The sequence below is a fragment of the Macaca nemestrina genome, chromosome 14, assembly GCF_043159975.1.
Source record: "Macaca nemestrina isolate mMacNem1 chromosome 14, mMacNem.hap1, whole genome shotgun sequence".
In the NCBI taxonomy this organism is placed as follows: Eukaryota; Metazoa; Chordata; class Mammalia; order Primates; family Cercopithecidae; genus Macaca; species Macaca nemestrina.
Window position 1 is genome coordinate 45,662,276 of NC_092138.1, and position 15,041 is coordinate 45,677,316.

General features: G+C 33.7%; 1 protein-coding gene across 8 annotated transcripts in view; it reads left to right on the forward strand.

The window, feature by feature from the left end:
- LOC105489083 (coiled-coil domain containing 171) overlaps positions 1 to 15,041 on the forward strand; it is a 395,301-nt gene that overhangs the window by 241,131 nt on the left and 139,129 nt on the right. Inside the window, exon 23 of one of the 8 annotated variants that reach the window (XR_011612601.1) lies at positions 11,762 to 11,846. The exons of the other annotated variants lie outside the window; for them this stretch is intronic. The gene's annotated coding sequence lies outside the window, so the exon portion shown is untranslated. Of the gene's footprint in view, positions 1 to 11,761; positions 11,847 to 15,041 lie in introns of those variants that run through there. 8 annotated transcript variants of the gene reach the window in all.

A 15,041-nucleotide genomic window follows, 5' to 3' on the forward strand; every position in this document is an offset into this window, starting at 1 on the left:
TGTGTGGATGGGAAGGGAAAGTAGTAGATATGGATTTTTACCTTTGAGGGATTAGCAAAGGCAGAAAGAAAAGCCGATACATGATAACTTGAGGGAAGATAATGGCCAAGTGAAATTTAAAGAAATTAGGACCACTTAAATATGTCTAAAATGAAAGCCTTGATTCTGAAAATGTGTAAAGATGAGAAGAGGGAGATGTGAAAAAAGATAGAAAGACTTGGGATTGGATAAACAGAGATGTGAAAATTAGTAATTTTAGTGTCTAAAGCATCTAAAATTTAAGGTGATATAAGTCTGCTTCCCATGTGTTTTCCCTCTTTAGTGAAAATACTATGCAAAACTTGCTATGCAAGATACTCATATTATATATGCTTAAAGAACTTTGTAGTCTGGGCATGGTGGCTCACACCTGTAATCCCAACACTTTGGGAGGCCGAGGTGGGAGGATTGCTTGAGCCCAGGAGTTACAGACTAGCCTGGACAACATGGCAAAATCCCATCTCTACTAAAAAATAAAAAATAAAAAAATTAGCCAGGTGTGGTTACATGTGCCTGTAGTCCCAGCTACTCAAGAAACTGAACCGGGAGGATCACCTGAGTCCAGTAGATTGAGGCTGCAGTGAACCATGATTGTGCCACTGCATTCCAGCCTGGACAACAGAGTGAGACCCTGCTGAAAAAAAAAAGTGCAATAATGGTAGCAAATATGGTATTTGCCATAATTATAGCATAATAGTAGCTTGCTGCTGAATAAAAGAGATTACTACTGATAATCTATCTTCTTCGGTAGCAAAGTTGGTGTGCCTGTGATTTGTTGAGATTCATGTCAATGTTCCTCAAGCAGTGACAATAACTGGTAGTACCCAGAAAAATCCTTGCTGGAATGCCATTGGAGATAGCTTTGTATTTTCCTAAGTTACTAAGGCATCAATGGAATATTTAGTTTAAATTAAATATCCTTATGAGAAAGTGTTTTTGTTTGTTTTTATGGTGGTGGAAACTTTTAGGAAGACATGAAAGACTCATCTGATCTAGATGACCTGTTGAGATTTATTTTCGTTTTAAATGTTATAACCAGCAGAGGTTTCACAAATAACCTCTGTAGTATTATAATTCATATCTTATTCCAGTTACAGAAGAAAGCAGGATATTCATTTTCTAACTTGTATACTACTATTTGATGCTTATTAGAAGGAAAGCATATTAAGAAACAGACTTCCCCTCAAACAAACAAAACCGTAAAACAGCTGTCTGGCCTTTTCAGTTGATTCTAATGATAGTAAAGTCCCTAATAATAGGAAGTTCAGACATTGAGAATTAGATATTCTCATTTAATGCAATCCTCTTTACCATGTGGAACAGTGCACCCAAAGTCTTTAAGCATAATGTCAAAAAGGAGATAGGAAAACTCTTTTTCTTGGAAATACTGATTGCTCATTTTTGAGAGTAGAAAGTAAAGCCATTGGATATTGAAGGATAATCAAGAATCTATTGGTATTATGCATATTTACAGTTCTGTAGAGATAGATTTCAAACACTGGTTAAGAGTGGTTAGAATCTTTCAATTGCTTAAGAATTGTAAGAATCTTAAGTATTTAGAAATTGAACATAGAGACCCTGTTGAAGAATGCCTGTAAAGTTGAGTAATTCATTATATTATAAATGAGTTCCTATTGGCTCTTCAGCAATTTTGACTTTTTCTACCTCTTTTCTTATGGCCATATCTTAATTTTTTTTTTTTTTTGAGATGGAGTGTCGCTCTGCCGCCCAGGCTGGATGGAGTGCAGTGGCGCAATCTCGGCTCACTGCAAACTCCGCCTCCCAGGTTCACACCATTCTCCTGCCTCAGCCTCCTGAGTAGCTAGGACTACAGGTGCCCGCCACCACACCTGGCTAATTTTTTTTTTTGTATTGTTAGTAGAGACGGGGTTTCACCATGTTGGCCAGGATGGTTTCAAACTCCTGACCTTGTGATCTGCATGCCTCAGCATCCCAAAGTGCTAAGATTACAGGCGTGAGCTGCTGCACCTGGCCCTTAATTTTTATAATAACAAAACTGTACTTTGTAAGTGTTTGAAAAAATGTTAGCAACTTCAAAGATAAAATGCAAACAACACTAAAAATTAGATCATGTAATGAAAGAGCACCACATTAGGAATCTTTAGAGCTGGAGAATTAAAACACACTTGACACTTTCTTAATTTTCTTATTCTATTAATGTATGAAACCTGGAACTGGAAGCTTACTGGTATTTTTTCTACATTGTAATTATACTAATAAACATCTTTGACTGTGACCTTGGAATTTATAGTGCAATAGGAGAGATTTATTATAAGTCAGTGCTTTAGAAGAAAAATGGGATTATTGCGGAAGTGAACTTCATGTTAAGCAAATGTACTCGCGTACCATTTGTTCCAGTTAGTTTTGAGCTTTAACTTGTCTTTAGGTTTTCTTTAAAAAACAGAGAGGGTTCTTATTAAATTCAGACTCCTGACAGATCTTTGTAATATTATTGAGTCAACTATAAAGTAACTACTTTACCTTGAAATGTGCAAAAGGAATCAATAGGCTTACAAAACTGCCTTTTAAAAAAGGTTTGTAATCATATTTTTCCTGGTAGCCTGAATACCAATGTGTATGACCTTTCTTGGTTTCTTTCTTTCTTTGGTTTTGTTGCAATATTAAAGTCCCTTATAGTTAGAGAGTGTTTGAGTATTTTGGTTTTGATTTCTTTTTTGTCCCCTGCACTAGCCTCTTCCTTTTTTTTTTTTTTTTTTTTTTGTAAAGAAGTACTACTTACAAGGAATTTTCCTTAGGGTGTCTTTATTTTTCAACTCAATCAACTTTTCCCATGATCTTATTTTTCTTTTTGTTAAAGTTAATTCTATAAGAAAATTTATTTTTTAAACTTTTGGTGTGAAATGCCATAGAAATGCTAAATAAATCTACAGTGGACATCCAGTGGTGAAATACAAGTAAAATCCCTTTCTCCTTTAATTTGACCTTATTCAGCTGTGGTTGGCATTTGAGCTCTTCATGTGCCTTCCTTAAATGAGGTTGCATTTTCATTTGAAATACAGTCATGTGTCTTTTAAGGATGGGGCTATGCTCTGAGAACTGTGTCCAGACAATTTTGTTGTACAAACATCATATAATGTACTTACACAGACCTACATAGTATAGCCTTCTACACACATAGGCTGTATGGTAAAGCCTGTTGCTTCTAGGCTACAAACCTGTACAGAATGTTACTATACTGAGTGCTGTAGGCAATTGTAACACAGTGGTAAGGATTTGTGTTATGTGAACATAGAAAAAATACAATAGAAATACGGTATAGAAGATAAAATTCATATACCTGTGTAGGGCACTTACCATGAATGGGACTTGAGGGACTGGAAGTTGCTCTGAGTGCCTCAGTGAATGAGTGGTGAGTAAATGTGAAGACGTAGGACATTACTCTATACTGCTGTCGACTTTATAAGCACTGTATACTTTTTGACTCCTTTACAACACTTAGCTTAAAGCACAAACACATTGTAAAGCTGTACAAAAATATTTTTTTTATATTCTTATTCAGTGTTTTTCTCTTTTTGAAACCCTTTTTTAATGTTTAAAACTTTTTTGGTAAAAACTAAGACATGAGTACACACGTTAGCCTAGCTCTACACAGGGTCAGGATCATCAAGACATTAGTAGGTGATAGGAAATTTTCAGCTTCATTATAACCTTTTTTTTTTTTTTTTTTTTTTTGAGATGGAGTCCTGCTCTGTTGCCCAGGCTGGAGTGCAGTGGTGTGATTTTGGCTCACTGCAACCTCCACCTCCCTGGTTCAAGTGATTCTCCTGCCTCAGCCTCTTGAGTAGCTGGGATTACAGGCACACACCATCATGTCTAGCTAATTGCTTTTGTACTTTTTAGTAGAGATGGGGTTTCGCCATGTTGGCCAGGTTGGTCTCAAACTCCTGACCTTAGGTGATCTGCCCACCTTGGTCTCCCAAAGTGCTGGCATGAACCACCACACCCGGCCTCATTATAATCTCATGACATGAGTACCGTAGTATACATGGTCCATTGTTGACCAAAACCTTATGTGGTGCATGACTTTATACATTTCCATCTGGAAACTGAAGTATTCAAATATATGTAAACTATTTGGAATTTTGTAAATGATATTCATTTATGTTATGCCACTTAAAATCTGTGACTGAAGTTGATTTTTGCCATTGTTGAGTAAGTCTTTCATTTCTTTAAATAATTTTCTCTGTAATTAGTTGAATTGGTAATATGCCAAAATGCTTTATTAATACAAATATGCAATTTTATTGTCTTATGACTTGTATTTGCTTTAGTGCTTTGTTTTATTATTAACTACAATGAGGATTCTTTGTAAACTTATAAACCTCCAATGTGGAGGCTTAAGGGACTATGTAAATGTTGTTAACATTTGTCCTTGCATTAGATAAAAATGGCTAGGGTTTATTTCCTTGCCACTTGGCTAAATAATTTGCAGATAATAATTTCTCATCTAACTTTTAAAACAATTTTTAAGATAAATATTATTACCCATCATTTGCAGATGAGGAAACAAAGGCACAGAGAGTTTAACTTAGCCCAAGTTGCAGAGCTAGTAATTAGTGAAGCAAGGACCTGAACTCAGAGATGTTTATTGAGAATGACAATACTGTAGTAGGACTTTCTGTCTTAGAAAAATTATTTTCTTTGAATGCACTACAAAAATGACCCAGACTGTACAGTTTAATTACAGATATTCCAAGGTTAACTATGAAAATACTTGTTGTTTCAGTGGGCCCAATTTTAAATTAATAAATAGTACATTATAACCTAAAGGACTAATTAAAATTTATTCACTTTTTGAGCATGATTATTTTTAGTTATCATTAATCTGAGACTCAGCAATGGTTTTGTTTCAGAAATATTTAATTTAATTGTCGTCAATCATAGTAACCAACCTTAGAATATTACATTTGTAGTAGAATGAGCATAAATTTAAATGTCTCAGTCTTTGGAGGTAATTATCTAATTATATGTTCATATTTCTAGCATGATTAAGTGGCAATGTTTAATTCATTTTAGAGGTAATTTTACTCCATGTGGGGATATGTATTCTAAATCATTATACCTTTCTGTTTATAGAAAACATTTAATTAACATGCTCAAGTTTTATTTGGAAGTTTAGTAATATTGCACTGTTATATCACATCACTACTTAAGATGTTATTTTGGAAAACACCATTATTTATTAATCTTAACAAATTGCATTTTAGTATATTCACTATTAAGAGGCTACTCAATGAATATGACTTTATAATGCTTTGATCTTATGGAGTGCTGGCGAGTATTATTTTCTATGTTTTAGTCCAGAAAATGTATAAAGTAGTATTAACCTTGATAAAATTAGAATGCCTGAAACTGCAAAGGGTAAAGCATATTTGTCAGTTTTATCTTTTGCTAGCAAAAGCCTGGCCAATTGCCAAAATGTGGTTAGGGAGGTATATGCACTTTACAAGGATTATTGTTAAGGGTACCAGCAAGGAAAATCACTGTGATAGATGAAACAGGATGCACTTTATGGTGGTTTTATCTTATTTTAGGGGTAAAGTCAGAGTATCAAAGCAAACCAAAATCATCAAGATAATTTCTGTGATGGAAATAGAATTCATCTGTTTTTCTGATCTGTGTCCCATGACAAGGGACATAGAGTCCTTGTGGAATTTAGAAAATCATTTATCTGTGAAGAATTTTGATTTGGGGTTTCTAAGCTGTGTCATGGCTAAAAGTCTTAAAAATAAGCAACTTTAATTGGAGAGAGGGTTTGACAAAATCTTGGGAATCAGATGTATTATGATGTAACTATTAGCTTAATAAATACTAAGGCCCTGTTTATTCCCTAGAGGGAAACAGGTCATTGAAATATTTCCCCCCGCAAAGAGTTGAAAAAATTATAGTGATTAAATTTAGTTACATATTTCATGTATTTGTATTTATTTACCATTTGATAAAATGTTATATAACTGAGCAATTTCCTATCTTTGTTTACTAGAGCACATTAAAAATCAGTTTAAATTACTATTATGATATCCTGTATCTAAATTTAAACTAAGATTTTGTGATGAAAGTTGAGCTTATGAAGATTGTATCAATTACATTTTTTTTTTTTTTTTGAGGTGGAGTTTCGCTTTTGTTGACCAGGCTGGAGTACAATGGTGTGATCTCGGCTCACTGCAACCTCTGCCTCCCCTGGTTTAAGCAATTCTCCTGCTCCAGCCTCCCAAGTAGCTGGGATTACAGGTGTGCGCCACCATGCCTGTCTAGTTTTGTATTTTTAGTAGAGACAGGGTTTCACCATGTTGGTCAGGCTGGTCTCGAACTCCTGACCTCAAGTGTCCACCTGCCTCGGCCTCCCAAAGTGCTGGCATTATAGGCATGAGGCACTGCGCCTGTCAGTTGCATTTTCAATTACATAAAGTTTTTACATATTATATTGAAAGTAATAAAAAATACAAGAAAAAAGTGTTTTCATTACTATTTTGGTGTATGCCTTTCATATTTTTTAGTGTACCTATTTACATATATATACATGCATAGTAGCAATTTATCATATATGTATTAAAAATAGTATTATGTTTTAAAGTATTGTACCCCTCTTTATTTTGTTGTTGTCTTCAATTTTTTAAATTATTAAATTATTTTTCTGTAATGTTCTCATATTTACATACTGACCTAAGTCTCAAATGACTTACTGTGATTTTAATATTTAATTAAACTTCATATCTTCTGCCAATGATCCAATATTAAATGAGCCTAGACACTGATTTTCTAAAGTATCTCCTGATGACTTCATGGTTATATAAATATTAGAGTAAATTGCCAAATGTAGAAAAATGGGTTAAGATACCCTCTCCTATGTTGCAGTGACAAATAACTCTAAACAGTGGCCTTACAACAGCAAGTGATTTCTCACACATTATGCATAGTCATCATGGGTCAGCTGTGTGCTGCTTCATATGTCCATACCCTATGATTGAGGCTGATAGAGCGTTCTTTGGAACGCTGTTGGTCTTGTTTTATTTTTTTTATTATTTATTTTTATTTTTATAATTTTTTGAGACAGAGTCTTGCTCTGTTGCCCAGGCTGGAGTGCAGTGGCATGATCTCGGCTCACTGCAAGCTCTGCCTCCTGGGTTCACGCCATTCTCCTGCCTCAGCCTCCCCAGTAGCTGAGACTGCAGGTGCCTGCCGCCACTCCCGGCTAGTTTTTTGTATTTTTAGTAGAGACGGAGTTTCACTGTGTTAGCCAGGATGGTCTCGATCTCCTGACCTCGTGATCCGCCCGCCTTGGCCTCCCAAAGTGCTGGGATTACAGGCGTGAGCCACCGCGCCTGGCCGGTCTTGTTTTAAAGGTGTCTACATGGGACATTGCTGTTCTTTTCTCCGATAGGAAGCAACATTTTACTTCCAGTCACATTTCATTGGCCAAAGCAAGTAACTTTACCATTCCTGATTTTGACAGGACGGGGAATATACAATCCTCTTTCCAAAAAGGACACCACTAATTTACATCGTCAAATTGGGTATCAGTGGAACAGGAGAATATACTTTCCCCTCTGGGAGGTGGAACAAATAGTTTGACCAATAATAAAATCTACTGCAGTAACTTATCTTTTTCATCATATAATGTATAAAAATAGTCTGCTTTCTAGTTATAGCCACATTGGCCAAATTTGCTGTAACTTTACGTTCTAACATCCGCAGCCCTCTTCCTTAGTTTGGTCAGTAGGGTTGAAAATACTTTATCTCCGGGAGCCGTATGTCTGGTTGATGCTTTACTTTCTTGTTCTAGAGGTTTTTTAAGTATAAAAGAAAAAGGTTATTCCCTGTGTTATGCTGTTTGTTGTTTAAGAAAATTTGAATGTTCTAGAATATGTACTCAACGTCTACCACATGCCACAGAGCATTTTCTAGGCTTTAGAAGCCATATTCCTGACATTTTAAGGCATCACCACCAGATGGCGATCTCGCTCATTTAGAAGGTTAGAACAACTATGTTTTTCCTCAGGTGAATGGGTTGGTTACAGAGGGATCAGAAGTGTAAATTATACTAATTTTATAGCAAGCTCTTTGTAACCAAAATGGTACTATTTACTGAGTGTGTATATATTCATGTACATATATACACATACACTCTTAAACAGGAAAATTCCATTTGAAGCAAATCTATAAAATGCTATGTTTTGCTATGTTACTTCCCCAGAATATATATTTATTTTTCAACTGTTACTGCCTGAACAAATACAGGGGTTTTCCTAAGCGCAATTCCTCAAGAAATTGCCCAGAGACTTGAGTCTATCCCTCTGCCTTGTCCCAACAGTACTTTGAATATGCTTCCATCGGTTGCTGAAAGTGTGGTTGTTTTAGTTGTGAGCCTTCATCTTTGTTTTAACAACTCTGTATTACTCAGCTTCACTCTCTTTTTATTTAATTAATACAAGTGAAGAGTGGTTAAAAATTATATATTTCACTCAGATATGTTAAAAAATAATTTTCATGATTTATCGCACAAAGGGAAAACCGGTACCAACCCTTTTAGAAATCTCACTCAATGGTTATTGCCAGTGGTAACTTTGTTCTACCCTCTTTTACTTCAAAACAACATAGCATAATAACTGAAAACATTTTAAAACCGTAGACGAAATAGTGTAGTTCTTCTTAGAAAACAATCACTGAGTTCAATTGTTAATCCACTTTTTGATGTTCCTAAAATAATATTCTTTCCATCATATATTTCTGCTCTGACTTAGGGTTTATGGCTCTCTATCATATAATTTAGATACCTTGTAGGATTTAATAATTAATGGAAATAGAAAATATATGGCTAGAATGTGCATTTATAGAAAGTAAATATTTAATATACACTCTGAGTAATGTAAAAGTAAATTTTGACATAATACTCTATCATATTAAGGAAAACTATTATAAACCAGTTCTTTTAAAATCATTTTTAACTTAGTATATCATTGTATCTTTTACTCATAGGTGAAATCGTATTAAACCTTGGTTAGAATTCCACTAAAGATTTAAATGAGCTATCACGATATAGCCAGAATGACCTCTTGTATTTCTTTAATTAGACAGTTATAGTTTATATATGTGATTCCCAAACAGATCAGAGAAGGTTGCTTCACAGCCTGGAATCCTTCAGAAGCTTCCCATGGCTTTCTATTGCAATAGTTGGCAAATATATTGAGCCAAAGAACCCTTTCTTTAAACAAAATCTTATACAAAAGTTCATAGAAAACATTAAAGCAAATTCCAGTTTAAAGAAGCATGGGAGTTGGGAGTCCACTAATTCAAGCATCCCCTTCAAATTTTGCCCAGGCTGGTCTTGAACTCCTGGCCTCAGGCAGTCTGCCCACCTCAGCCACCCAAAGTGCTGAGATTACAGGCATTCACCACCACGTCCAGCTGGATACTAATTTTTTAAAGATGACTTTTTTTTTTTTTTTTAATTAGGCACATAAGTGTCTTCTTACATAGCAGCTAAGATCTCCCTAACTAGGGAGAGGTAGCTACAGGTGCTGTATTATTGAGCTTGGTATCTTGATATACTGTTGTGATAGGGTGGGTTGCTGTTACAAATATTTGAAAGGTGATACTATGCTAGGCAGTCAAATTTTAAGATCTACAGGGAAAGTTAAGTGCTGTTGTTGCTAACTCGTAAAGGAAAGATATTTAAGTCCATTGCTTTTTGAAAGGTTAAAAAAAGCAACAGCCCAATGTGTCTTGAATTATATAAAATTCTGTACTACAGTGGAGTGCTATATAATTCATCATTTCTTTACAAATATTTATTTTTTTATTAGTACATTTAATAAGTGATGACAGTGATCCTACTTTCACACAAGGGATCTTGAGTTGTGCATTCTTCAATTTTTGATGTTGAAAGTATATCCTTAAATAATACTGAAGCTCTTATTGGACTTCAATATAAGTAGAAAACAACCATTTAAGTATATTAAAGTAACTTACTGACTTTATGGAGTTTGAAAAATAAGAGAAATGTTGGTTTTACATTTCCATGGTGATTTACCAGTTAGTAGATTTTATGGAAAATGTGAAGACATTGTTACTAGTACTACTGTAGTACAGAGTTTAGAAGAAGGTTTTAGATTCAGAAGAAGGGCTCACATTTTGGCATAAACCTATTTTACTAGTTCCATGACTTTGGGGAAATAACTTCTCTGATTCTTAGTTTTCTCATGTGAAACAGGAATGGTAATAGTATATACCTCACTGGATTATAAAGAATCAAATAAACTGATGTAATTATAAAATGTATGAGTTATAATGATAATAATGGTACTTAGTTGTTACTCAAGTAATTTTTCCCGCTAGTGATTGTAGGAGAAATAACAGCAGTTATTATGGCCAGCATTTGTTGAATAGTTACAATGTGAGAGGCACTGTCCTACGTGTACAGGAAAATATGTGGAACACTCCCCATAGCAAATATTTGCTGTCCAGAATTTTTTCCCCCGTGGACGTATTTCTAAAATTAAGATAGAAATCAGTAGTAAAATACTTAATGTACAAAAAGTCATCCAATGAATAAATTTTAAGAAAACACTCAAAACTTTGTTTTATTTACATTTAAGTCTAAAATAACCTAAATTTATTTCCCCAATTTTAAATTTGACCTTCAGATTCTCTTAAATAATTGAATTTTATTGAGTTGGCATTTGATTTACTTTTATTAAAAATAGTTAATATGTAACATTCATGTTAAATAATAGCCATTTAAATTTTGTAGTACAGTGAAAATATTAATGTAAGAGTATTTTAATTATTAACAGGCTTATTTACCCTATTATTCAATTATATCACCAAAACAATTCTCGAAGTTGAAAGATTTTTCCAATCGTTTTTTATTTAAATGTTAGAAACCCAACTATATGAAGCCCTTTATAAATTATTCACATTTTTTCAAAGTCTTAGACATTTGTTTTAGGTAATTCTCAAATGATTTTAAAACAGCATTTAAATTCTAAATGATAGTTTTTTACAACTTAAGTCATAGCTTGACTCATTTAAAATATTGCCAGGGAATTCAGCAACTTTTTGGACCTCCACATAGCTGAGGTTGTTAGCTCTGCCAAGTTTTTGAGTATGCTATAGCTGGTATGGTCCAACAGAAGGGCCCATGTGTATTCTGTCCCCTTGTGTTTCTTAGGTATTTGCTAAGAGAATGTAGAGGTCATATAAGAGCTGATTTTGTTATAGCAGCATCGTGATGGTTGTCATTTGCAGGTACTGTGTCTTGAGGTCTGCAGTGCAGCCAAATGCAGTTTGCTTTACACTCTGAGAAAACATTACTGCCACATTACTGCTTACATGCCGTGTGTCACAGTAAATCTAGCTACCACTTGTCTGTTTTGTACTTTTCTGAGTATATTTTCCAGTTGAGAGGATTTTTGTGGTTCTCTTTACTATCCTCCTTTTTTTTTTGTCATTTAAAATGTGTTTTAACTATTTCTTTCCCACCTTACTTCACTGTTACCTAGTATGTTTAGTCTATCACAAAGAGTTTTGTGCTTTATATGTGAGGCTTAGAACAAATAGCATTCAATATATTTTGAATACTTTTGTGAAGTTCCTTTTTATTCCATATTTTATTATTGATCACTTTCAGTTAGTTTACTGGGAAGAATTAGCTTTTTTATTTTATATTGACACCATTTAGGAAGACATTTTCAAAGGCCTATGTGAGAATAAGGTACAGATAATCATGAGGCATTATACAACAAAATCTTATAGGATACTTGGAAATTTTTAAGGTGAGTTTTCATTGCCCATTCGCCCCATTTGTTGTTAATCATCTGTCACATGGCCTATTTATAAAAATAACGTGTTTTATACTTTTCTTTGTTAAAATTTCCTTTTATCTTTTTCAAGTGTGATAAAGTAATTTAAAAAATTATACATATTTGTGTGTATATATGTAAGTAAATAAATGAGGTAGAAATAGTATAGACCCTCATAAGTTATCATATATAGGTGGAGATTTAAAGAACACTCTGTAATGACATTACATGTAGAAGTGTGATTATTATATTAACCATGCCTTTTACATTTGTGTAGTCTTTTACCGTTTATAGGATACCTTAACATCTGTTGTCTTACTAGACATGTGAGTTCTAACTAGGACTGCCATTTATTTAACCCTGAAAGTGGGTAAGTTATTTGAGCTTCCGCTTCAGTTTATTAATATGTCACCTACGTTATGTGTAGGTATTACTAGAAAACAATAAAAGATAGTATCCCTAAGGAAGATTACTTTAAATTACATAACTTTGTAGTTAAATTCCTCATATAAAATATAGGATACGAAGATCGAAATTTATTCAAATATAAACTGGACTATATACCAACATCTTTTATTATTGTATTTTTATTGTAAATTATCTAATTTTTTGTGTTTTTTTTCTTTTTTTTATTTGAGATGGAGTCCCACTCTGTCGCCCAGGCTGGAGTGCAGTGGCGCAATCTCTGCTCACTGCAAGCTCCGCTACCTCCCAGGTTCACACCATTCTCCTGCCTTAGCCTCCAGAGTAGCTGGGACTACAGGTGCCTGCCACCACACCCGGCTAATTTTTTTTTGTATTTTTAGTAGAGACGGGATTTCACCGTGTTAGCTAGGATGGTCTCGATCTCCCGACCTCATGATCTGCCTGCCTCAGCCTCCCAAAGTGCTGGGATTACAGGCATGAGCCACCGTGCCCGGCCCTAATTGTTTTATCTTACAGATTTTCGGGCTTTATTATAAAATATATTATTCTTTAGTTTCATTCCTAACTTGCTTACCCAGCCCTTTTGTAAATTTGGGTGTTATATCATTTTATGTTTATAGTTTCTGTGACAACCTGTACAGTTTGATCCACCTAGCAATTATGTAATTAATTATTTTAATGTAATTTTTTAGTTATTGTAACAGTAGGGCTGAAAATAGCCTTATTTCCTTTTTAAACATTAATTTTACTAAGCTTTTTAACTAAATGTATTGTAATCTAGAGATGTTTATTTAAAGAAACAGTCAGACAGCAATAAGTTTATTTTTCTTTAAATATTCTATTTTTTCCCCCGACTCAGGGAATGTAGCCTAGTTCTTATAACACTTGTGTTGTTGTCTTTCCTTTCATTTTGTATGACTAACTTTTTATACCAAATTGAATAAGCCATTAGCTTTTAGTGTGTAGGAATGTAGATCCATAGATATTTCCCATTAGACAAAAGAAAATCTATAAAAGCAATATCCCCTGGGGCTTGGTCTTCCTAGCGGCCTAATGGTCTAAAGCACTGCTATACTGTACCCTTATGAGAAAGAACTATGTTGGGTGATTCGCTTGGCATCCAGAAATCTTAGTTGAAGAGATATGCATACTCTTTAAGATAACTTTAATGTTTGTACTATACCACATTTATTAATTAAATATTCCAATTCAGGGAATTCATTTCATAAATTTTTTATTTCAAAAACCATTTCTAAACAGAATGATACACTTTGTATCTCTTATGCAGTTTTCAACTAGAGTTTGCTGAAACAATGAGAGAGACTGTATTTAGATAGCCACATTGTTTTGATAAGGTTTTTTTTTTCCCTAAAGAATTTTACTTCAAAAAAGACCTCCATTGGTGATAGTTACACAACTCTATGAATACGTGCTGAATTGTACACTTTAAAAGAGTGAATTGTTTAGTATGTGGATTATATCTCAATAAAGCTGTTATTTTAAAAAATTTTCATTGCACAAAATGTTTTCATAGGTGTGAAGTAATAGAATTTCAATTTATTTTATAATTAATTAAAAATTATTACCTTAATAAACATTTGAAGCTTTAGAAATATAAAATTACGTTTGACTTAAAATAATTTTTGCTGTTATTCAATAGTAACACATGCTTATTATAGAAACTTCAGAAACTATGGATAAGAAAAAATACACTTAAAAAATGTGTGGGTCATTTAATTTTCACATCTACCATGTATTCTATTCCTAAGCTTTTCCTATACTTGACTACTTCCTTTGTATCCATACTTTTCTTGCCAGCTTTTATTAATAGTAAATAACTTTTCATGATCATTTCGGGAAACAATAAAATGTTAGTATTTTCTTATAGGAGTAGTTAAGTGAAAGCATTGTTTTTTTTCCTTAACAGAGAAAATGAAGGTAAGCAATGACATCATTATCTAAAAAGAAATGCAATAAAGATATTATATAATAGCTTTTGAAATACAGTCATTTTGGAATACCATTGTAAAAATTCACTTTAAAACATTTTGGATTTAAAATGAAAACTGGAAATCTTTGATAAATAATATTTTGACATTGGTTCTTGTGTAGGTAGAATATTTTTTTCTGCTCTTTAAAAGACTCTTGTTATCATATCTAGCCTTAACTTTCTAACAGCTAAAATTGTTCACAACACTGTTTAAAGATAAATTCATATCAGGCTTTGAATTTTTTTTCTTGGTAAATATTAAGACCTGAGTACAAAATGAGGGCTGTATTGTGGATTAAGTGAAATATCTCAAGGCTGTGCTGTTCTGATAACTGAACCTGAAGTGACCTTTCTCAGACACAATTACAGAGCTGTATGTTTTTCCTTTAATTTCATCAGGGGTTTAATTAGTATACAAATAAAACTTCCCTTATCTTCCTTTCTACCTAATTGGCTTGTCTTCACTTATATATGAAGTATGTGAAAGTGGGCTGTAATTAGGGTGACCGTGTTAACCTTTTTTCCTCAAATGTACTGTTGCTTAAAGGCCTCAAGGCCTAAAAACAGTGCTTTGGATTATTGCTTTGCAATCACTATGGCTGTCCCATAGGTTTTCTCATGAGCAGAAGGGCTTTGGGTGCTGCAGGTTCCCACTGCTTAACAGGATCTTCATTCTTCTCCCCACTAAATGTTTATTGATTATCTCGCTGTTCCAGGCTCAGCCTCCAACAACTTAATATCAG